The sequence below is a fragment of the Bufo bufo genome, chromosome 3 (genome assembly GCF_905171765.1).
Source record: "Bufo bufo chromosome 3, aBufBuf1.1, whole genome shotgun sequence".
NCBI lineage: Eukaryota > Metazoa > Chordata > Amphibia > Anura > Bufonidae > Bufo > Bufo bufo.
In genome coordinates, this window is record NC_053391.1 from 53,172,854 (window position 1) to 53,196,000 (window position 23,147).

Here is a 23,147-nt window from a genome sequence, read left to right on the forward strand (position 1 = left end):
GCCTTAGCGTACTTTCACACTTGCGGCAGAGGATTCCGGCAATCTGGAAGCAAACGGATGCATTTGTGAGACGGATCCAGATGCGGATCCGTCTGACAAATGCATTGCAATACCAGATCCGTCTTTCTAGTTGTCATCCAGAAAAACGGATCTGGTATTTATTTTTCACCGATTTAATGGTCTGCGCATGCACGGACGGAAAGAACGGATCTGCTTTGCTGGAACACTTGGGGCCTGGTTCAGGCATTAATGCATTTCAATGGAAATGGCAAGTGTTCAGGATTTTTGGCCGGAGAGAAAACTACAGCATGCTGCGGTATTTTCTCCGGCTAAAAAATGTAAGAGGGACTGAACTGAATGCTCTCCATTCAGAATGCATTAGGATAAAACTGTTCTCAGGGTACTTTCACACTTGCGTTGTTTGATTCCGGCAGGCAGTTCCGTTGCCTGAACTGCCTGCCTGATCAGGCAAACTGTATGCAAACGCATGTCATTTTTTCTGACTGATCAGGCATTTTTCAGACTGATCAGGATCCTGATCAGTCTGAAAAATGCCTGATCAGGCAGAAAAATGCATTGCAATACCGGATCCGGTATTAATTTTTTTCTCATTTTTAGAGGTCTGCGCATGCGCAGACCGGAAGGACGGATCCGGCATTCCGGTATTTTGAATGCCGGATCCGGCACTAATACATTCCTATGGAAAAAAAATGCCGGATCCGGCATTCAGGCAACTCTTCAGTTTTTTTGGCCGGAGATAAAACCGTAGCATGCTGCGGTTTTCTCTTTTGCCTGATCAGTCAAATGACTGAACTGAAGACATCCTGATGCATCCTGAATGGATTACTCTCCATTCAGAATGCATGGGGATATGCCTGATCAGTTCTTTTTCGGTATAGAGCCCCTGTGACGGAACTCTATGCCGGAAAAGAAAAACGCTAGTGTGAAAGTAAAATCAGTTTATTTCTGGTATTGAGCCCCTAGGACGGAACTCAACACCGGAAAACAAAAACACTAGTGTGAAAGTACCCTTACAGCTTATGAAGCCCCAAAGTCACAATCTCAGGTCCCCTTTGCTCAGGGGGTATGGATTAAATAGCTGACTAGAGTGTGACACTTTGAGCCTCGAATATCGAACCTTTTCACAATATTCTAATAATATTCTAATTTTTCAAGTTTCACCTGTGTATATATATATATATAATATAATCCTACACAATGTGATTTTATGGGAGTTTCATATTGATAGCCTGTCAGGACACATCATTCAGAACGGTGGGGGTCCGACTCCCACAGCACCCCTGATGATCAGCTGTGGAGCTCCATTGACTTCTGCAGCCTCTTCCTAGGTCAGTGACGTTATGTTCATTGGTCACAGCTCAATTCCATTCAAGTAAATGGGTCAGTCTGCAATACCAAGCACAAGCACTATACAATGTAGGGCGCTGTGTTTGGTTTGTTGTGAGGAGGCCACACCGCTCACTGGGGTGACGTAGCCTCTTCAAGCAGCTGATCAATGGAGGTGTCTGGAGTCAAACCCCCAGGGATCAGATATTGATGACCCATCCTCAGGCTAGGTCATCAATCTCGAACTTCCACAAAGCCCCTCTAAAGGGGTTATCCCATGACTAATGTAAAAAAATAATTAAAATCAGACATCCTATAGTACATAACAATCTCTAACAAAGCCCTGTACTTACATGGGTCCAGAGATCTCCCCATTCATTGCTCTGTTAGATTTATATCAAGCTGACAGCTCAACAGGAGCGTCTTTTCTGCTGCAGCTAAGGGGGCGTGTCCATCCTCTCCCTATCACAGCTCAGGGGGCGTGTCCATGCGCTCCCTATCACAGCTCAGGAGGCAGTTGAAGGATGAAACTGAGCATGTGCGGCCATCTCAGTGAGCCGGACAAAGAAAGGAGAAAAAGAACAAACAGCAGGTGGCGCTATACAGATACATTTTATTGAATAACTCACTGGCTGTGCTAAATGTTTAATTACATGCAATTACAAAAGTATTCAGGTCCAGGAGCTGGTTTGAAAAATGTAGAATAATTTTTGTGGGACAACCCCTTTAACAACAAGCTGATGTTAGAGTATTAATGTTAGCAACGCCAGAGAGAAGCTGTCATCTATTGGTGAAGATGGCAGCAAGTGTGCGATTCTTCTGCGGCGCCACCACATGGAAATTAAGCATGCACAGTTCATATTGAATGGGATGATCATGGAAAGCATGCATGTGTTGGGTCCTCCAGAGCATGAAAATGGGTTTTCAGTACTAAGAAACTGTAGCGCCAATTAATTTCAGGTCAGCTACTATTGTCATCTTCGGACCACATGATCAGCTGATTGTAGCGGTCGCTGCCACTTTATTGAAGCAAGCTACCGGATCAGCGGGACCCCATCAGAAATAATTGATACAAGCCATCTATACAGTGTACATCTATGATATATGACCTTTAATCCACATTTACATAAAGCCTGGAAACGACTTTGCGCATAGTTTGTAATGCATTGACACTAGGGTTGAGCGAACGTGGTGAGCGCGGTGACGTCATCGCAGGTCCTTTTGCAGGTCCTGCAGAAATAAGAGGATACCGGCCGCGCGATCAAGTGGATGAGGTGAGTTTTTTAAAATAATTTTTAACCCCTCAATGGCCATTTTACTTAGCATTATGTCTAAAGAATGCTATTATTTTCTGTTCTAACCATATAATAACGGAAAATAATAAAGTGAAGTTCAGGTCCCCATTGACTTTAATGGGGTCCGGGTTTGAGGTCAAGTTCGGGTTCCGAACCCGAACTTTGACCTGAAGTTCGTCCGAACCCGAACTTCCAAGGGTTCGCTCATACCTAGTTGACACCATCCCAAGAATATTTGCTCTGTTCAAAAATATACAGTAATTCTGTGCCCACAATCCTGAGAACATAATCTGAAGATTTCTATCCACAGAGAATGATCCTCTGGCTCCATTAGCATGATGGAAAGCATTAGTTCTAACAACCCACAGATGCTCCGATACGTTAACCTCTGCTGCCACCTATTGATAAAAAAGTATAATCACATTTAACTTTTACAATTTTTCTTAAAGGAGTTGACCACTAAAGCCAACCCATCGTTATATGCCATATATATCTAATATAAGGGGGGGAGGGGGGGCTGCACCTCGATAAAGATAAAGGCTATTTGCTGTATCGGAGGATGTGATCATGGAAAGCATGGTGGTTCGGAGCAGGGATGTAGCCAGGGGCACACATGTACCAGTCCCCAGTATTATGAGTGACACTGGTGGATGGGGGCCCTGTTTGTACTGGAGCTTCAACTTACGCCTCCAGACAAAGCTTGGGGGGTTTGCAGGGCATGTGTTTGTGTGTGTGTGGGGTGGGGTGGGCGTGACAGCAGAACATGGGGCAGATTGGCAACGTAAAGTGGCCCTGGAAAAAAAATCTAAAGGTGACCTCATATTGTAGGTGGGTCTAAACTGAAGGCAGGTGGGGCCAATAAAATGGGGCAGAACTCCCCAATCCTTAGGCTGTGTCTCTCGCTGAAGCTTTTCACCGCATATGTGGAGTCAAGTCATTACATATATAGTCCTATAATGAGACAAGCACTAAAGGTATATATACAGCGGTGTGCCTTTAATAGAGTTAGACCACGCAGCTGCTACATGGCCTGGGAGGAAAGGTTGTCCAAAACCAGACTTCTTTTCCTGACAAGAAAAATGCTTATTTATGTAGCCACCACTAGGGGGAGCTCTATGCAAAAAGTGTATTTCAGCTTCTATTCCAGTAAATGGTAACTGTATACATTTCTATGAGCTCCTCCAGGTGGTGGCTGCAGGCGGGGAGGGAAGCAGATTTATCAGTGTATTTTTGTCTGGCGCACATACATTGAGCACCATATTTATGATGCACCTGAGAAAGTGAGTGAGGCAGAGGGCAGCTTTTTTTTTTATTACATTTTTGTTTTATTAATATTCCTTCCAATTTATAAAAAAAATAACGAAATTGTCAATTATCTGGGGTGTTTGCGTTGCCTGGGAGTGACTGTCGCCGGGCATACTGGCATACTGGGAACCTGGGTGGGGCAGGGGAGCTCATGCTAAGTCTTGCTATGGGGCCCTATGAGATCTGTGTACATCCCTGTATATATAGATCTACAGTTAGAGATAGTAAACTCCAGAATTACCGTATTTTTCGCTTTATAAGACGCACTTTTTTGGGGGGGGAAATGGCCGTTCGTCTTATAAAGCGAATACTTCGCTGGCCGCTATGCTGCACAGCACGGCCAGCGAAGTATCAGTGACAGTGTGGAAGGAGGAGGCGGGGCCCGGTGCAGTGACTCTACTCTACTACACCGGGCCCCGTAACTGTTAAACATTCAATCTGATAGTATATGCTCTGTACGGGCGGCTCTTACTATAGTACCGTAAGTATAGCGCAGACCGGCATCTCCATCAGTCATGCGCCGCTTGCCGCACCTCCTTCCTCATGCGCCGTCTGCTCCGGCTCCCTCTGTCATGCGCCACCTGCCCCAGCTCTCTCTGTCATACGCTGCCTGCCTGTTCATTCATAAAGTGAGGTAAGCAGGCAGGCGGCGCATGACAGAAGGAGCTGGAGCAGACGGCGCATGACAGAGGGAGCTGCGGCAGGTGGCGCATGACCGATGGAGATGCCGGTCTGCGCTATACTTACGGTACTATAGTAAGAGCCGCCCGTACAGAGCATATACTATCAGATTGAATGTTTAACAGTTGCGGGGCCCGGTGTATTAGAGTAGAGTCAGTTGCGGGCCCCGCCTCCTCCCTCCACACCGATGCATCTGATGGGGGATCTGTAGATGACACTTATGGGGATCTGTGGATGACATAAGTGTCATCCACAGAGCCCCATAAGTGTCATGCACAGATCCCCCCTCAGTGTAATGCACAGATCCCCCCTTTGTCATTCACAGATCCCCCCATCAGTGCCATCCACAGATCCCCCCATCAGTGTCATCCACAGATCCCCCCATCAGTGTCATCCACAGATCCCCCATCAGTGTCATCCTCAGATCCCCCATCAGTGTCATCCACAGATCCCCCATCAGTGTCATCCACAGATCCCCCATCAGTGTCATCCACAGATCCCCCATCAGTGTCATCCACAGATCCCCCATCAGTGTCATCCACAGATCCCCCATAACAGTGCGTCATCCACAGATCCCCATAACAGTGCGTCATCCACAGATCCCCCCATAACAGTGCGTCATCCACATATCCCCATAACAGTGCGTCATCCACAGATCCCCCCATAACAGTGCGTCATCCACAGATCCCCATAACAGTGCATCATCCACAGATCCCCCATAACAGTGCGTCATCCACAGATCCCCCCATAACAGTGCGTCATCCACAGATCCCCCATAACAGTGCATCATCCACAGATCCCCCCATAACAGTGCGTCATCCACAGATCCCCCATTACAGTGCGTCATCCACAGATCCCCCATAACAGTGCGTCATCCACAGATCCCCATAACAGTGCGTCATCCACAGATCCCCATAACAGTGCGTCATCTACAGATCCCCCATAACAGTGTGTCATCCACAGATCCCCCCATAACAGTGCGTCATCCACAGATCCCCATAGCAGTGCGTCATCCACAGATCCCCCCATAACAGTGCGTCATCCACAGACCCCTCATAACAGTGTCATCCACAGACCACCATTAGTTCAAAAGCTACCAAAAGCACACCTTTTGGTTCAAAATATTTTTTTCTTATTTTCCTCCTCAAAAACCTAGGTCCGTCTTATCATCAGGTGCGTCTTATAAAGCGAAAAATACGGTAAATATACTATATACAGAGATATATGGAGCACTACTAGTACACATACAGACCTATAGTTATACATAGCACCCTATAGGCAAAATCGCTAGGAGGAGCAGTAATATTTCATGGGACCAGATGAAGGCTCTGCTCCTCTGCTATTTCTCTTAGAAATGCTTACATAAATTGACAACCGCATGTGTGTCCCTACAGATAGCTGATGGCGCCAGACTGTGCAGAGATGCTCTCCCAGTGGTCGGCTTATTCATAAATATTCAGGAGGAATAACAGAGGAACAGCACAGTGAAGAGATATAACAAAGGATGCTCCAATATCATTATTTAATGGGGAATACGGGAATTTGCATGTGGGGGTTCAATAGAATGTGCTGCAAGGGGCAGCATCCATTCTAAGGCCAGCCCCACAAGCGATGGCATTGCAGGTAAGTTGGTGCTATGCAAAGTAAGCAATGGAAAATGGTGATAAGATGGCATCAATCTGGTTTTAACATGTCCAATGTCATTTATAATTTTTTCAATGCGTAAATCCAATATATTGTTATTCTAAACCAAAAAAGTGCATACGTATGTGTCTTTTCTGTATTTTTTTATTGCCGCAGGCTCCATTTTCTTTTATGTGGTCCTCACAGATTAGAAAAGCATGACTGCCTTCTTCAAAAAACAGCGCCACACCTGTCCACAGGCTGTCTATAGCATTACAGTCCACCGCTATTTACTTTAGCCCCTGAAGGACTGGGCCTATTTTTATTTTTGCATTTTTGATTTTTCCTCCCCACATTTCAATAGCCATACGTTTTTATATTTTTCATTCACATAGCCATATGATGGCTTATTTTTTTTTTCGCTGGCACAAGATGCATTTTTAATAGCACCATTTAATTTACAATGTCTTGTATGGGAAAATGTTGAAAAAAAAATTCTTTTTGGGGTAAAATTGAAAAAAATAAAACACAATTCTGACAAGGTTTTTTGGGGTTTTGATATATACTGTATATATTCGCTGTCCGCTAAAAAAGACATAACATTCTTATTCTGTCCTAAGTATTTATTTTGTTTTATGACTTAAAAACCTTTGAAAAAAATCTACAGAGCTGTATGCCGGCTTGTTTTTTGTGGGCCGAACTGTAGTTTTTATTGGTACAACTTTTTAATCACAGTTATTAAATTTTTGGGGGGGACACGGTGACTAAAAAATGGTGAATGGCTTTTTTTTTAATAGTTTTATTTTCCCAGAGTGGCGTTTAGCATGCAAGAAAGATTCTATCATTTTAATAGTTCAGACATTTTTTGGATGCGGTGATACCTGTTATGTTTATTTTTTATTGTTTATATATTTTTATATGTAAAATTGGGAAAGGGGTTTATTTGAACTTTTAATATATATATATATATATTTTTAACTTTTAGCCCCCTTAGGGGGCTAAAACCTGGGATCCTTTCATCGTTTGTCCCATTCACCATAATAGAGATTTATTAGGGTGAATAGGATTCTGACGTGCTCCTTGCTGAGCTGTACCTCCATCACAGCTTAGCAGACAGCTTACCGTGGTTTAGGTGTCCTCACTGCCTGTCCTAGTCATTGCGTACAGTTGCCTGCTTTCTTATACAACCAACACCTGCCGTGTATGGAGCAGGCTCAGTGCAGCAGCGCACGCCATACAGTTCCCTGTGAATAATGCCATACCTGCATGGCATCATGCATTTAGGGGTTAATATAGCTGAGCTGCAATACCAGGCACAACCCATGGACAGACGGCCCGCTGATTTTGTAAGAAAGCAGTCATGATTTTCTAATCCTGCACAGCCCCTACTTCTAGCACTGCAGATTTATATAAAGCTGACAGCTCAGAGGGAGTGTCTTTCCTGCTGCAGCTCAGGGGGGCGTGTCCATGCTCTGCCTATCACAGCTCAGGGGTCGTGTACATGCTCTGCCTATCACAGCTCAGGTGGTAGAGGAAGGATGAAACTGAGCATGTGCGGCCTTCTTAATGAGGCGGTCAAAGAAATAAGAAATTAAGTGGCGCAATGAAGATATATTATACTGAATAACTCAATAGCTGTACAAAATGTTTAATTAAATACAATTACAAAAGTATTCAGACCCAGGTGCGGATTGAAAAATTGTAGAATTTTTTTTCGTGGGACAGCCCCTTTAAGGAATTCTGCTGTGTATTGCAAAAATATCTTATTATTTAGATGTGTTTCATTTGGGGTAAAAATTAAGCTAGAAGTGGCTCCAGTGACTGGAGAAGCAATGGTTCGCTGACACAAGGTAGATAAGGAATACACTGTGCAGTCTTACCTCGCAGCAAAGACACAGAAGAATGGAGAAAGTCAAGGACAGGTGAGCACAGGAAATGCCAGAGCGGAGGAGAAAATGATGGTGTTGTCACCTCCAATGTGTGATGACATCCAGCCAGTGGAGCATGCAGAGACATAAAATACTCTGTGAACTCCCTCACCCCAAACAAAAAGTTGTGAAAGCTGTAATTCAAGTCTGTGTATCATAGAGGAAGGTCAGACAATATTAACCCACGGATAATGGAAAGTTATAGAAAGACATTGCACGTAACTGAGGAACATCTCTGGAGGATGTGTATACGAGGTAACGATTGATAGGATACAGGCCACATATGGCCCCAAACCAGCAACCGCGCTGCTAGTATTAGTATTACAACCAGTAATAGTACTGTAGTACTGCAAAATTCCTTTAGTTTGCCATCTGATAATCCAGAAAGTCTGATCATAAGGCCTCTTTCCAGCCTAGACCGACAATTGGAATGTGGAATTCCAAATGCCAAAGATTAGGCAGAAAAAAAAACTAATGTTTTTGGACTTTATTCCTAAAGGTCCTCAACCAGTAAAACAGACCCTTCTCCATGACCGCCCGATAATTTGAACAATCTGATAATCAGACGCAAGAGATGAGTGAATCTTCGTTTCGCTCGCTAGTAAATTTCCTATTTTAAAGTGATATTTCCTCCATATAAAATACTAGAGGCTAACGTACAATTATGCAGATCCTTGTTTCAGCTTCCGTCATCCTATTTAAAAGGAAATATGGCTCCATAATAAGGAGTCGCCCCCGGAAAAGCAACATGGCAGGTGGGTGCGCCTTGGAGGAGAAGGCCAAGAGTGTGGGGTAATCAGTTAACTGGCAATCTTAGTTATAGTTGCCGGGTGGTGGGCTGGTCCTGGCCCCCTACTTAGTGAGTCTTCTGGTGAACAGGCCACAGTCAGGCCGTGTGTAGTGGTTGTTGACAAGTAATCCCCATGTGAAGCACAATTTATCCACGAAAACACCATCTCTGTTTGATTTAAAGGGTTTCTACCATCAGAATTACTGTTATGTAGCTGACTGACAGTAGCGATGCGCTAACGTCAGCACTACATAACAGTATGTTTCTAACATTTGTCCCTGCAGCCGTTCTGATAAAATAACCACTTTTATAATATGCTAATGAGCCCCTAGGTGCTATGTGGGCGTAAAATCAGCACCTAGAGGCTCCTTCTACTCACCCTTTATCGAGCCCAGGTCCCCTATTCTGCCCGCCCCACTCCTCTTGATTGATGTCACGGTTCGCAGCATCGCTGCCGAAATCCCGCGCCTGCGCCGTTCACTTCTGTATTTGGCACAGGCGCAGTGAGTGAATGGTACGGGCCCGAAATTTGCACTTTGGGTTCACTCAACACCATTCAACAGCTTTACTTGAATTAACAATATACAGTCTTTCCCTTGGTTCCAGCAGGTTTTGGGGTAAACTGGAAGGCAAACAGGCTTTCTCTTTCTGCTGTGCTTCAGTCTGATTACTGGACTCTGTAATGGTTCTGGTACCTTTGGAGTGGGGGGCCTTTGGCTGTTGACCCCCTTGTGGTAAATTTGGCAGTACATTTGCAAGGAGTCAGAGGGCTCTATGAGCTGCTTCCATGGAGAGACTCCTGCTGCAGGAGGAGGAACTTTCCCCTCACTGCGCCATCTTTACTAGTCTGCTTCCAACACTAGAAATCAATAAACACTTCCTGTAGCCCTCCATTGGTAGGAAGCAGGACTAGCCCACTTCTGCCCAAAAGGGGGAGAATGGAATGGTGCATTCCATTCTGTCTAAAAATCTATCTGCCATATGTGCTTCCACCTGATGGTGAACCAGGCACATTACATGAACATAACAGTTTCAGAGCAATATTATCAATGCACAATGTAAGAGGACTTGGAATAAATACACAGATGACATTCTTGATTAGCCATTAGAGACAGTAGCAGGGTGTAGTAATGGTAGTGCCACACTGGAGTACTACATAAGTAGCATATTAACTTTATTCTGGGGGTCAGTACTATTACGGTCATACCATATTAATAAAGTTTTTTTGTTTTTCTACTTTTGCACAATTTTTTTTTAAATTAAATAATTTGTTTCTGTGTTGCTGTATTCAAAGACCTAACAATTTTTTTTTGGGGGGGGGGGCAGAACAAGCTGTAGTATCATTTTAGGGTACATCCATTAATTTAATCAGTTTTATTGCATTTTTCAGTAGTAGACAAAAAAAATAATGTTTGGACAATTTTGTAATTGTTCACCATCTTTTTATTGTATGCGTCATTATGGATGCGGTAATACCAATTATATATAGTTTTTACGTCAACAATGGCTCCTGTAAAAAAAAAAGTATTTTTAAATTAAATTACCATAGCTTTTTTATTAGTCTAAATATTTTTATTGGTCTAAACATTTTTTATCTATGTCCCAGTAGGGAACTTGATCCTGCCACACTGCTATATGTCTGTACTCCAATGTATTATGTCAGTTACAGTAAAAGGTATCAGGTCTTGTCAAAGGGCCCATTGCTTGGCCATGGCTATCATAGCAATCCCTCGGAACTTCGCAATTGCATTATGAGGGGACTGATGGCATGAAGGAGGGAGCCCCCCTCCCTCTTTAACCACATGCTATGATTAACACTGACCGTGGCATCTAAGGGATTAAATCAACACTGACCGTGGCATCTAAGGGATTAAATCAACACTGACCGTGGCATCTAAGGGATTAAATCAACACTGACCGTGGCATCTAAGGGATTCAACTGTTGGGATCAGAAATAATTTTGATCCCAGCAGTGAATGCAGGGTGCCAGCTATATAATAAAACAGACACCAGAAAATGATGGCACCAGGACAATTCATGAGTGCGTTGGCTCGCGGGAGCTACCTCCATGTCACAACATACTATTATGGCGCAAGGCTGGAAGGGGTTAAGGCTAGAATCCACTCATTTTGGTTGATTTCATACGTATGAATATTAATTATACTTGTCAGCGTGCACGAAGCGTGACAGCCATGTCAGTGTGAAGCTTGTTAGGTAATGGTTTTAATTTAGTAGTAAGTATAAACCTTTAGGGTATGTCCACACGTGCAGGTTTCCTGATGCCTTTTTTAAAGACAAAATTGGGAGTGGATCATAAAAGGAGAGAAAGTATAAAGGACAGATACAACTTCTCCTCTTTTTCAAATCCACTCCTGGTTTTGGCTCCAAAAAGAAACTGCACGTGTGGCCTTGTTTATGTAAACCTGATATTTCTATATCCCTCACCTGTACGATTATCAACCATCTCATCTCTGTCTTTTGGCCCTAAGTAGTCAAATTAATTTAAGTGATCCATTATTATATAACATCAGTGGCGTACCTCTAATAGAGGCAGACCACGCAGATGCTATGGGGCCCGTAGGGGAAGGGGGCCCGGCTGTGGAGGAAAGGCCCTGCCCCTTTATTATAATTAGTACAACAGCTTCTGTCTAGAGTACTTGCCAGGGCCTCCCCTCACTGCTTCTCCTCTGCTGGCTGTGCTCTGGCTTCCCCCCTCCCCCCAGCAAGGCCCCGATCCTACTATTAAGAGATGCCTCTAGCAGCAGCCTGCACATGTCCTCAGGGGCTGCACTGCTGAGGATAGGTCTGTTTTTCAGCAGCTACAGCAGGATGTGCTGTTGCCATCAGAAGCCTCCCCAGTGCTCCCTCCCCCCACTCTGCTCCTCTTCCCTGTCCTGGCACACTGCAGAGTCCTCCTCTGCTGTTATGTAATCCATGTGCAACAGTCGGGACAGAGGAAGGGGGAAAAGAGAGCCTTCTGTACTGCCTGCTGAGGAGAAGATGTCCTCCCTTCAATCCTGACTGTTTACCTTGGAGACCTGCTCAGAAGGTAAATGTGTGCCAGTGTAGTATGTGTGTGTTTACATGTATGTACTTATGCCTGTGTAGTGTACTGTATTCTGTACATATATATGTGATATATGTGTGTGTAATGTACTGTTATCTCACATATACAGTCAGGTCCATAAATATTGGGACATTGACACAATTCTAACATTTTTGGCTCTATACACCACCACAATGGATTTGAAATGAAACGAACAAGATGTGCTTTAACTGCAGACTGTCAGCTTTAATTTGAGGGAATTTACATCCAAACAGGTGAACAGTTTAGGAATTACAACAGTTTGCATATGTGCCTTCCACTTGTTAAGGAACCAAAAGTAATGGGACAATTGGCTTCTCAGCTGTTCCATGGCCAGGTGTGTGTTATTCACTCATTATCCCAATTACAATGAGCAGATAAAAGGTCCAGAGTTCATTTAAAGTCTGCTATTTGCATTTGGAATCTGTTGCTGTCAACTCTCAAGATGAGATCCAAAGAGCTGTCACTATCAGTGAAGCAAGCCATCATTAGGCTGAAAAAACACAACAAACCAATCAGAGAGATAGCAAAAACATTAGGCGCGGCCAAAACAACTGTTTGGAACATTCTTAAAAAGAAGGTGTCACGACCATGGTTATGGTCGTGACTCCTGATCCGCATGCTGTTGCCTGCGGTTTGGTTTTGGTCAATCACATGGTGAGGGCGGCTGGATTGTTGCCTCACGTGTGGTTGCCGCTGGCAACATGTTTGTGCTTTGCAGCTTGCTGCAAGCTGCATGCGGTTACACCTGGCAACCTGTGTTTGTAGGTGTGCCTTTTTATATATCTGGTGTGCACGAAGTTTGGATGTGTGCACTGGGATGGTTTCCCTTCACTTGTGGCTGCCCGAGGTAACGTGGTGTTTTCTGTACATGTGGTGGCGGTGTCTCGGCCTTCTGGCTGACTCCCAGGACACGGTTGCCACGCATGTCGTTGCCTGCGGTAACAGCTGCAGAGTGATAAGGGTTTGTTCACTTCCCCTGTATGTGGCTGTTCTCCCTTCCCTGGTGTGAGAAGGGTTAATTCCCTTCTGTGTGTGTGAACACTGGGTGTGTCTGTGTGGGTGTGGCTACATGGGCTATAAAGCCTCAGTTGAGACCTGATGTCTGAGGGGTACTCCAGCCTTGTTTGTAAGCTGGAGGCACCCTCCTGGTCCCTTATTCCATCTGCCAGTGAGGGCCACCCTTGTGGTCATAAATTGTGATACACAATGTTATGAAGATGTGTTTGTGTTATGCTTATTTATTGCAGCGTATGGTTTCCTGGGTTCCTGTGTGGTGTGTGCTCTGTCTCTTGTGTTGTTGTGGACAGCAGCACTTATACTTGGGTTCCAGGCTCTGTGTCTGTGGCAGGTAGGTGTGGTACTAGTTGCACTTACCTGCCATTGCCATATGTCTGTTTCTGTTCCCTTTGCAGCCCAGCCAGTTTAGACTCCTGTTTCTCCGCATCCAGGAGGAACAGGTGGTCTACCCAGCTCCTAGTTCAGGGATCGGCGGAGGGTGAGTAGGGATCCGAGGTTCCTGAGCATGAGCCCTCCTACCTTCAAGGTCGGCTCATGCAGCTAGGAGTTAGGGTCAGATTAGGGATGCATTAGGAGGTGACCTGCTCCCTTATTCTGTTGTCCTGGCCGAGCAGCCACTAACATCTTGTGGCATCGCACGGCTGAGGGTTTTCCCCATCCTCAGCCGTGACAGAAGGAATGCACTGGTGAGCTCAGCAACACCAAAAGACCCGGAAGACCACGGAAAACAACTGTCGTGGATGACCGAAGAATTCTTTCCCTGGTGAAGAAAACACCCTTCACAACAGTTGGCCAGATTAATAACACTCCTCAGGAGGTAGGTGTATGTGTGTCAAAGTCAACAATCAAGAGAAGACTTCACCAGAGTGAATACAGAGGGTTCACCACAAGATGTAAACCATTGGTGAGCCTCAAAAACAGGAAGGCCAGATTAGAGTTTGCCAAACGACATCTAAAAAAGCCTTCACAGTTCTGGAACAACATCCTATGGACAGATGAGACCAAGATTAACTTGTACCAGAGTGATGGGAAGAGAAGAGTATGGAGAAGGAAAGGAACTGCTCATGATCCTAAGCATACCACCTCATCAGTGAAGCATGGTGGTGGTAGTGTCATGTCACTTATACTTACCTACATGCCAGCGATGCGATGCAGACCTCTTCCTGTGTCCCGCGCTGTATGTCCATATAAGGAGTCAGTGCTTGTGTATTCTAATTTAGCCTGTATTTCAGAAAAGTTTCTGCTGGGACTCAAACCCACGTCCTTCTGTACCAGAGGCAAGGCGCTTAACCACACAGCTATAAGAGCTGCCAAGCCAAGTCATTTATAGTTTTGATAGCTAGTGTACATCCATACACATGACAGCTGCTCCAGCGCACTAAGCCTGCTATATCTCTATATATGATAGCTGCCCCAGCACACCCAGCTCTGCTACATCTATGCACATGACAGCTGCCCCAGCACACCCAGCTCTGCTACATCTATACACATGAGAGCTGCCCCAGCACACTCAGTCAGCTCTGCTATATCTCTATATATCTATCTACTGTATAGTAATACTTAGAGATATATAGATATAGCAGAGCTGAGTTTGCAGGGGCAGCTGTCATGTGTATAGATGTAGCAGAGCTGGGTGTGCTGGGGCAGCTGTCATAAATAGAGATATAGTAGAGCTGAGTGTGCTGGGGCAGCTGTCATGTGTATTAGATGTAGCAGAGCTGGGTGTGCTGGGGCATCTATCATACATAGAGATATAGCAGAGCTGAGTGTGCTGGGGCAGCTGTCATATAGAGATATACAGTGCTGGGTGTGTTGGGGCAGCTGTCATGTGTATAGATGTACACTGGCTATAACAGCTATAACAGAGTCTACAGTAGAAGTCTCATATTTTTTTCAGTCAGTGGCTATTCAGCTCTTATATCTGTGTGGGTAAGTGCTTTGCCTCTAATACAGAAGGTCGTGGGTTTGAATCCCAGCAGACACATCTCTCCCTCTCCTGAGCATGGCAATACAGATGACTATGCCTGGGTTTTGTTGGATTTGAATCTTGTAAATGAGAAGCGTGCAAGTTGTGACACAGGCAGGGCGTCTATAAAGTAGTAAGGGCGCTGCTGGGAGGTGAGAGAAGGCCGCCGCCATCCTGCATGTCAGTTACAGTGCGTGGTGTTTGTGGCAGTTGCTACATCGGCCAAGGAGCCTCCTTGCTGTCGGCGCCCCCCTTCTGACAGCCACCCGGCCCGCCTGGTCCAAGAAACGGCCCTGGCCAGCACATTTAGCATGATATAAATACTTCATAGAAAAAGGGGGTTAGTCAGCACATCCCAATGCGTAGGCGCACGTCGCTATGGCTGAAAACATATAGAACAACACATAGTGCAACAGCACTCTACAACCCAAATAAAGTACAAAGACATATTACATTGCAAATGCTATGCTAATAAATTATAGATTCTTGGCAAATATATTTTGTACAAAAATATTTGAGCCCGTCTGCCGCACGTCAAGGCGATCTCTATAAGACGGGAACCTAACACTAAATTCACCTGTTATGTGCCATGCCATTGACCATGAAATTCAGGAAGTGTAGGTTCCACATGCATGCTGGGCCCCTTTTGGTTTATATCTATATAGTGCCAAAATGGACTCTACTGAATCCAGGGACTACAAGTACCAACATGCATGTGGAGCAAACTATGTACTCATACCACGGACCATAACGGAATTCTATGACAGCATGCACCGCGGAAGCCTATAAGAGGCATTACTTATGGCATTCAGTCATAATAGAAGTCTATGCTGGCCATGCTATGCTGTCATAGAATTCCGTTATGGTCCGTGGTAGCGGAATCTATAATGGTATTCTTAGATAACCCGAACCTTGCACTCCAAACTGACTGTGACTGTTAAAGGGGTTATCATATCCCCTTCTTCCCCCACTCAGCCCCTCTGATATGAGCATCGGAGCATTTAATGCTCCAATGCTCTCCCTTGCCTCGCGCTGAATTGTGCAGGGCAAGGGCTTTTTCTGCAGATCCGGTGACGTCACCGGATCTCCAGAAAAATTCTCCAGATTCAGCGAGGGGCAAGGGAAATGCTCCGATGCTCATGTCAAAGGGAAAAGGAGGATATGTCAGGGGTTCAGCTCTGAACCCGGACAAAATAAAGGCATCTGATCACTGCACTTTGATGCCGTATTAGTCTTTGTTCACATCTCTGGTGAACGGTATCTAGTAAAGAATTTCCTGCCAGAGTTCACCACATCCACCACTGCTGGATTCTGCCCTTCACCAGTAGAACAGTTTTTGTAAGGCCAAAACCCTGCTGGTAGTCTGCCATAGTCTATGGCAGGAAAGCTCAACCTGCAGCCCTCCAGCTGTTGCAAAACTACAACTCCCAGCATGCCCTAATAGCTTTAGGTTGTCCAGGCATGCTGGGAGTTGTAGTTTTGCAACATCTGGAGGATGCTGGTTGGGCATCCCTGGTGAACGGCAGAATCTAGCAATGCTGGATCCAGTGAACTCTGCCAGGATGTTCTCTGTCGGATCAGCCTGCCAGATACAGTTACCTGAGATATGAATGAAGCCTTAGGCCGCGTTCACATGATTGTTCCGTTTTCCGTTCTTCTGATCCGTCAGAAAAAGAGATAAATAAACAAAACACAGATCCTGTATTATAAGCATCCGTTATGCTCATTTATGCACATTTTGCATTCATTTTAGCCATTTCCGTCTGAGATCTGTTTTTTATATGCCAAAAAAGGTTCTACACAAAGTATTTTGTTTTTTTCCGTCTAAAATAACGTATCTCAGATGGAAATGGCTAAAATGGATCCAAAATCTGCATAACTGAGCATAATGGATGCTTAAAATACAGGATCTGTTTTATTGCTTTTTTTTCTTCTGACAGATCAGAAGAACGGAAAACTAACAGTAATGTGCACACAGGCTTGGACGGTAGTGCTACAGTATATAGTGCATTATACCTGCAGCGTCCCACTGTTATGGACTATTGATACAAAATGGATACTTGCTTGTTGAGGACTATGTTTAGCTAAGATGGCGGCCAGGCATTCAGCCAACACCTATAAACTAGAATCTTACTTTGTGTTTTATCATGTGTTTCTTTGTGGTTTCCGTTCAGCTCAAGCAAGCAGTTACAAAGAAAGAAGAAGTAACGGTTTCACCCACGAGCAAGGGGGGAGGGGGGAGGAATTTCCTCTGGCCGTCAAGGTTACAGAAAAGTATAGAGTTCGTAGCCAATAGAAAAGATATACTCTATCTTTCACCCCCCCCCTCCCACTTCTTCCTGTCGTAAAACCTATGTATTGTCTGCTGTTTTCAGAAAATAAACCAGAGATACTGTTTTAACTCCGTGCTGTGGGTTGTCTCAGATTTGATCTCTCCGTGCACGTACATTAATTAATTTGGAGCAGTACATCAACCGAACTGGCAGCTTGGCCAGAACCAGAACAATTTTGGCGCCCAATCGTGGGGCTCGAGGATTGGACCCTCTGTTCCCGTACCCCCAGAGACCAGACGAGGAGAGGCGCACTAACGGACACCGGGATCGCAACCCGTGATATGAGGTAAGAAAATTGAGTCATCTTGCCCATAAAGTGTCCCCTGGTGTAGCCTCTTGGTGTTCGTCTGAGGGAGGGGTGCGGAAGCAGTCTGGGACGTCCTCGAGGGCATGAAAGTAAGAACCCCATATGTTTTTTAAAGTCTTGATGTACTGTGTTGTGCCTATAAATTGTGAAGACCCTGTTGACAAGTATCACTGACTGAGACACGGAGTTCTCCTGTGTGCCTGTATCGGAGTTCAGCCCGGTGTCTGACTCGAATCTCCATAAAGGGGACGATCACAGAAGGGGGGAGAGCGGTTCGCGGTAGCCCGGAGTGTGCTGACCGGGACTCAAAGGTCTTCACGTCCAGTGATTACTCTATACAGAGGTCTTTAGGCGGCTTCAGTAGGTACGAGAGATAATGGGAAATGAGGAAAGTGTCCCGAAGGGCTACTGTTCACCTGAACAGTACGTGGCGGACAGGAGAGGCAAACGTTTAATAAAAGGATTAACTTAGTTGGAGAAGAGTTATAGTGTCTGTAAAGGAGGCATCCTATGTAGTGCCACCTGGCAAGTGTTGTTAAACGAGAAGAGGGGGAAGTTAGAAGATGATAAATTGACAGACATGGTCCGTGTGTGGTTAAACTGTAGTAAAGAATTTGAACAGACCGGGGGGGAACTAAATTTTGATGAGAAAAGACAGAGATATTTCTGTAAGCCTGGTGTTGCATTGATACATGACTTGCCACCACCCTATAATGGCGCCGGGAAGAAAGCAGGTGGGTGGACCTGCAAAACATGTGGTCAACAGAATCCCTCCTCCCGTGATACGTGCCTTCCCTGTGGGGTTCCCCACCCACAAAACCACACCTTGGTAACTACTCCCCGGCACGTCCCATCACTTCCCGTGTTAGCTACAGCGCCATCTTGTCCCCAGGCAACGCCCATGAACGGACCTTTAATATCATTCGGTCCGGACCCCCCCGTCACTCCTATGTCACCCTTGCCCCTTCCTACTACCTTGTACCCCATGGTTAACCCGGACGGTACATTCATGCTACCCCACTCACCTGCCACCCTTACTCCTATAATGGTAGGGGGGCAACCTGAAGAAGCAGAACAGGGGGATGCAGACGGTGCTGCAGAATCCACAATGGGCATACAAAATGCACCGGGTAATATGCAGACTCCTTCGCGGGGTACCCCGACAGACTACGGTGATCCGCCAACTTTATCCCTGGCACCACAGTGGACTGTGCCCATGGTCGTGCGCCCATCACGACGTTCACAAGATCAAATACTGCAGGGTCAGATTACAGAGTTACAAAAGAACTTACAGAAAATTGAGCAGGGAAACCTTGAGACACTGAAAGAAGCCCTAGCACTTAACCGGCCACAAGGACCACCAAAATATGTGTCTTTCACCCCACAACAGTTATTCACCATAGTGAATTTACTGCCTGACCCTGAGACCCATCCCATGATCTTTTTCAGGAAACTGTCCCAAGTGCATCAAACCTATGGGTGCACATGGTCGGACCTGCAAAGTATAGTGGAAAACAAGACAGGTGAATACTCCACACTGATAATGGATCAAATCCACATCCTTGAACTTAAAGGTGCTAACTTTGACCCCCGGGATCATGAGTCTGGAGAATTCTTTATAGAACAACTGCAGAAATGGGCGAAAGCAAGATTAGCAGACCAATCCACGACATTACAGGATATGACACAGGAAAAAGTTGAAACTGTCGAGAAATTTGCTCAGAGGATTAAACTAAATTACAAAGACATGGGTTTTAGTCAGAATGAGCCTGTTCATCTCAGACTCTTGGCCCGCTCGTTTGTCGATGGTCTACGACCAGAGATAAACAAAGCCCTTGTGACCTGTCGCCCCGAGTGGAAATCCATGACACTAGATATGTTGGAGCAGATTGCAAAGGGTCTAGAGAGTAACACAAAGAAAACCTGTGCTGCTGTGATAGCCGTAATGTCAGGAGAAGATGGTGGAGAACACCCACCCCCTTATGTCTGTTATGGGTGCGGCAAGCCAGGACACATAAAACGGCACTGCCGTAGCAAACATCTGTGGCCAACCAATCAACGGCGACAGGGGGGCACTCAGCCCCCTTCATCGCAATAGGACGCTGGCAAACCAGTGCAGGGAGGGGACATTCCATATATGACAGTCTCTACCCCTCCTACCGGTCCCACCCCTCGAGTGACTCTCGAGGTTGCAGGGAAGGAACTTTCATTTCTTGTGGACACTGGTGCAGCCCGCAGTGTATTATGTGAGACTGCCGTACCTCATTCTTGGCTCACTGACATTCAATTACCTTGTTCTGGACTAGAGGGGGTTGTGCAACATAACTCCGTGACCAAGCCACTCACAGTCACTTCCCCTAGATTCTCCCGGACTAAAAACCCCCAACTCCACCTCCCTGCAGGAGTCATGTCGCAGTTTGTTGTCAGCCAAACATGCCCCTTCAATCTGTTAGGCTCTGATTTTCTTCAGAAAATCCAGGCTAACATACAGTTCAAAGAGGATGGAACAGTCACCCTCGGTACAGCCCTACACCCGGAAGATACTTGCCTCCTTATGGCATTAACCACACTTCAGGACGCTGATTCATATGAGCAAGGGGATTCGCTGCAAACCATTTTGCACCTCATCCCCGATACTCTCTGGACCAAAGGACCCCATGATATCGGACGCCTCAATGTCCCACCGGTCACTGTGACCCTGAAGGATCCCAAGGTTCTGCCATACAAAGCGCAATATCCGCTTTCTATCTCACAACAGGATGCTATTACCCTCCAGGTGCAGGCCCTCCTGCAGAATGGGGCAATCAAGATCACTACTTCTCCCTGTAACTCACCCCTTTACCCAGTACGGAAGAAAAGGGAGAAAGGACAGCCTCCAACGTACCGCATGGTGCAGGACCTCCGAGCTGTCAATGAGGCTACTGTTCTTGAGACACCTATTGTCCCCAATCCGCACACACTCCTTGCTGGCATTCCACCCACTGCCACTACTTTCACTGTCATTGATCTGGCCAATGCATTCTTTTCTGTTCCCTTACATGAGAAATGTCAGTTTCTTTTTGCTTTCACACATGCAGGCAAACAGTACACCTGGACTGTTATGCCTCAAGGGGCTCAAAACAGCCCTTCCTGCTTCAGCAAGGCTATGTCCTCTGTTCTGCAACCCTGGCAAGCAGATCACCCGGATGTGGAACTCCTCCAGTATGTGGATGACCTTCTCCTCTGTGCGGTCTCTCCCCAAATCTGCATGACAAAATCTGTCTCACTTCTCCAGTTTTTAGCCTCTGCTGGATGTCGAGTCTCACAAGCCAAACTACAACTGTGTCTCCCCAAAGTTGTCTTCCTAGGTCATTGCATCTCTCAAGGTCACAAGCACCTAACTGAGGCGAGGAAGAAGGCTATCTCTGACATCCAACTCCCGGACACTCCTCATCAGCTGCAAACCTTTCTGGGACTCATCTCCTACTGCAGGCCTTGGATATCTGATGCTTCTGTCCTCATGCAGCCCTTATATGACTGTATACCTCGTAATGCTGCTACTCCTTTCCAGATGACAATGGAGGCCGGAGAAGCTTTTCAGTCATTGAAGGCCGCCATTGCATCTGCCCCTGCTCTTGGCATCCCCAACTACAACCTTCCTTTCCGGCTGAATGTCATGGAACGCCAAGGTCACGCCACTGGAGTCCTCACTCAAACTCATGGTGGCCGCAATCGACCCTTGGGTTACTATTCTCTTGACCCGGTAGCCAGAGCTGCCCCTTCCTGTGTCAGAGCTATCCATGCTGCCAGCTCTCTTCTAAACGTCACATCTGACGTTGTGCTGGGTCATCCCCTCACTATTCTGGCTCCCCATGACATTTCTGCCATCCTCCAGCAGACTCAACCTAAACACCTCACTGCACAGCGCCACCTCCGGCTTCAGTGTAGTTTGCTTCTGCCAGATAATGTCACCATTCAGAGGTGCCACATCCTCAATCCTGCTGCACTCCTTCCTCTTCCAAGGGTGGAGTATAATGGAGATTCTGAAGATTTTATTGATCTACATGCTGAAGAGGATCTTCAGGAAGAAGAACTATGGGCCTCAACCGACTCTCTTTACAAGGAACAAGAACATGATTGCATCACAATGATGGAAGCTGAAGTAGGGACACCACCATCAGTCCAAGACACTCCTCTGACAAACCCTCATTGGATTCTCTTTGTGGACGGCTCAAGGTACGCCGATGACAAGGGGAAGTTCCATACAGGCATGGCAGTCACAAGTGAACATGAAGTGCTGTGTGCAAGACATTTGCGCCCAGACCAGTCAGCACAAGAAGCTGAACTCATTGCCCTCACTGAAGCCTGCCTCATGGCAAAAGACTCTACCGCCAATATCTACACAGATTCTAGATATGCCTTTGGAGTGGTTCATGACTTTGGACTAATATGGAAGGCCCGGGATTACATCACAGCTGCAGGAACCCCAATTAAGAATGCTGCAGCAGTAGCAGCCCTAATGGCAGCAGTACTCCTGCCCAACCAAGTGGCAGTGATCAAAGTAAAGGCCCATACTCGAGCTGACACCCCTGAGGCCAGAGGAAACGCCCTAGCTGACCAAGCGGCCAAGGAAGCAGCTGTGAAAGAGGAAAGAGTCCAGTCAGACCAGATTATGATAACACAGGAAGACCTGGAACAAGAAGAAATCACATGGGACCTACTGAAACAAATGCAGAAACAGGCCACTCCCAGGGAAAAGGAAATCTGGCTGAAAGAATCAGCCCTCGAAGAAGAATCTGGACTCTGGACACAAGGAAAGAGAGTCTGTCTACCCAGAGCTCTTTATCCCCTAATAGCCTCAGTGGCCCATGGGCCCACCCACCAATCCAAAACCATCATGAAAGAACTAATTGACAAAATATGGGTGGCCCCAGGGATAACCCCTGTCCTGGTGAGACATACTCAAGCGTGTCTCATCTGTGCAGAGTGTAACCCCGGCAGAACCGAGCCCACTCCCAGAAAATGTCTCCCGAAAGCCTTATATCCCTTTCAGAGGATACAAATCGATCATATCCAGATGCCAATGTGCCAAGGGTTTCAATATGTGCTAGTAGTGATAGACTTGTTCTCTGGGTGGCCAGAAGCCTACCCCGTCCGAAACCAGACAGCAACCACTACTGCAAAAAAACTGATGCAGGAGCTTGTCTGTAGGTTCGGAGTACCTGAGGTCATTGAGAGTGATCAGGGCCCAGCATTCACTGCTAGTCTAACCCAAGAGGTCTGGAAGATGGTAGGGTCACACCTGGCGTATCATACCCCATACAGGCCCCAAAGCAGCGGCAAAGTCGAAAGATAGAACGGGGTGTTAAAATCTAAAATGCTGAAGATGACCAGGGAGACAGGGCTTAATTGGGTTCAGTGTTTGCCTGAAACCCACTTTTAAGTTAGGCATACACCAAGGCCCCCACACAAACTAACCCCATATGAT

General features: G+C 46.0%; 1 long non-coding RNA gene across 1 annotated transcript; it reads left to right on the forward strand.

Annotated features, from left to right (window-relative positions):
* The first annotated feature begins 1,520 nt into the window (after positions 1–1,520).
* Positions 1,521–18,305, forward strand: LOC120994553. The gene is made up of 3 exons (XR_005777431.1): positions 1,521–1,531; positions 13,068–13,071; positions 18,122–18,305. It is a non-coding gene; the product is annotated as an uncharacterized LOC120994553 (long non-coding RNA).
* Positions 18,306–23,147: the final 4,842 nt, after the last annotated feature.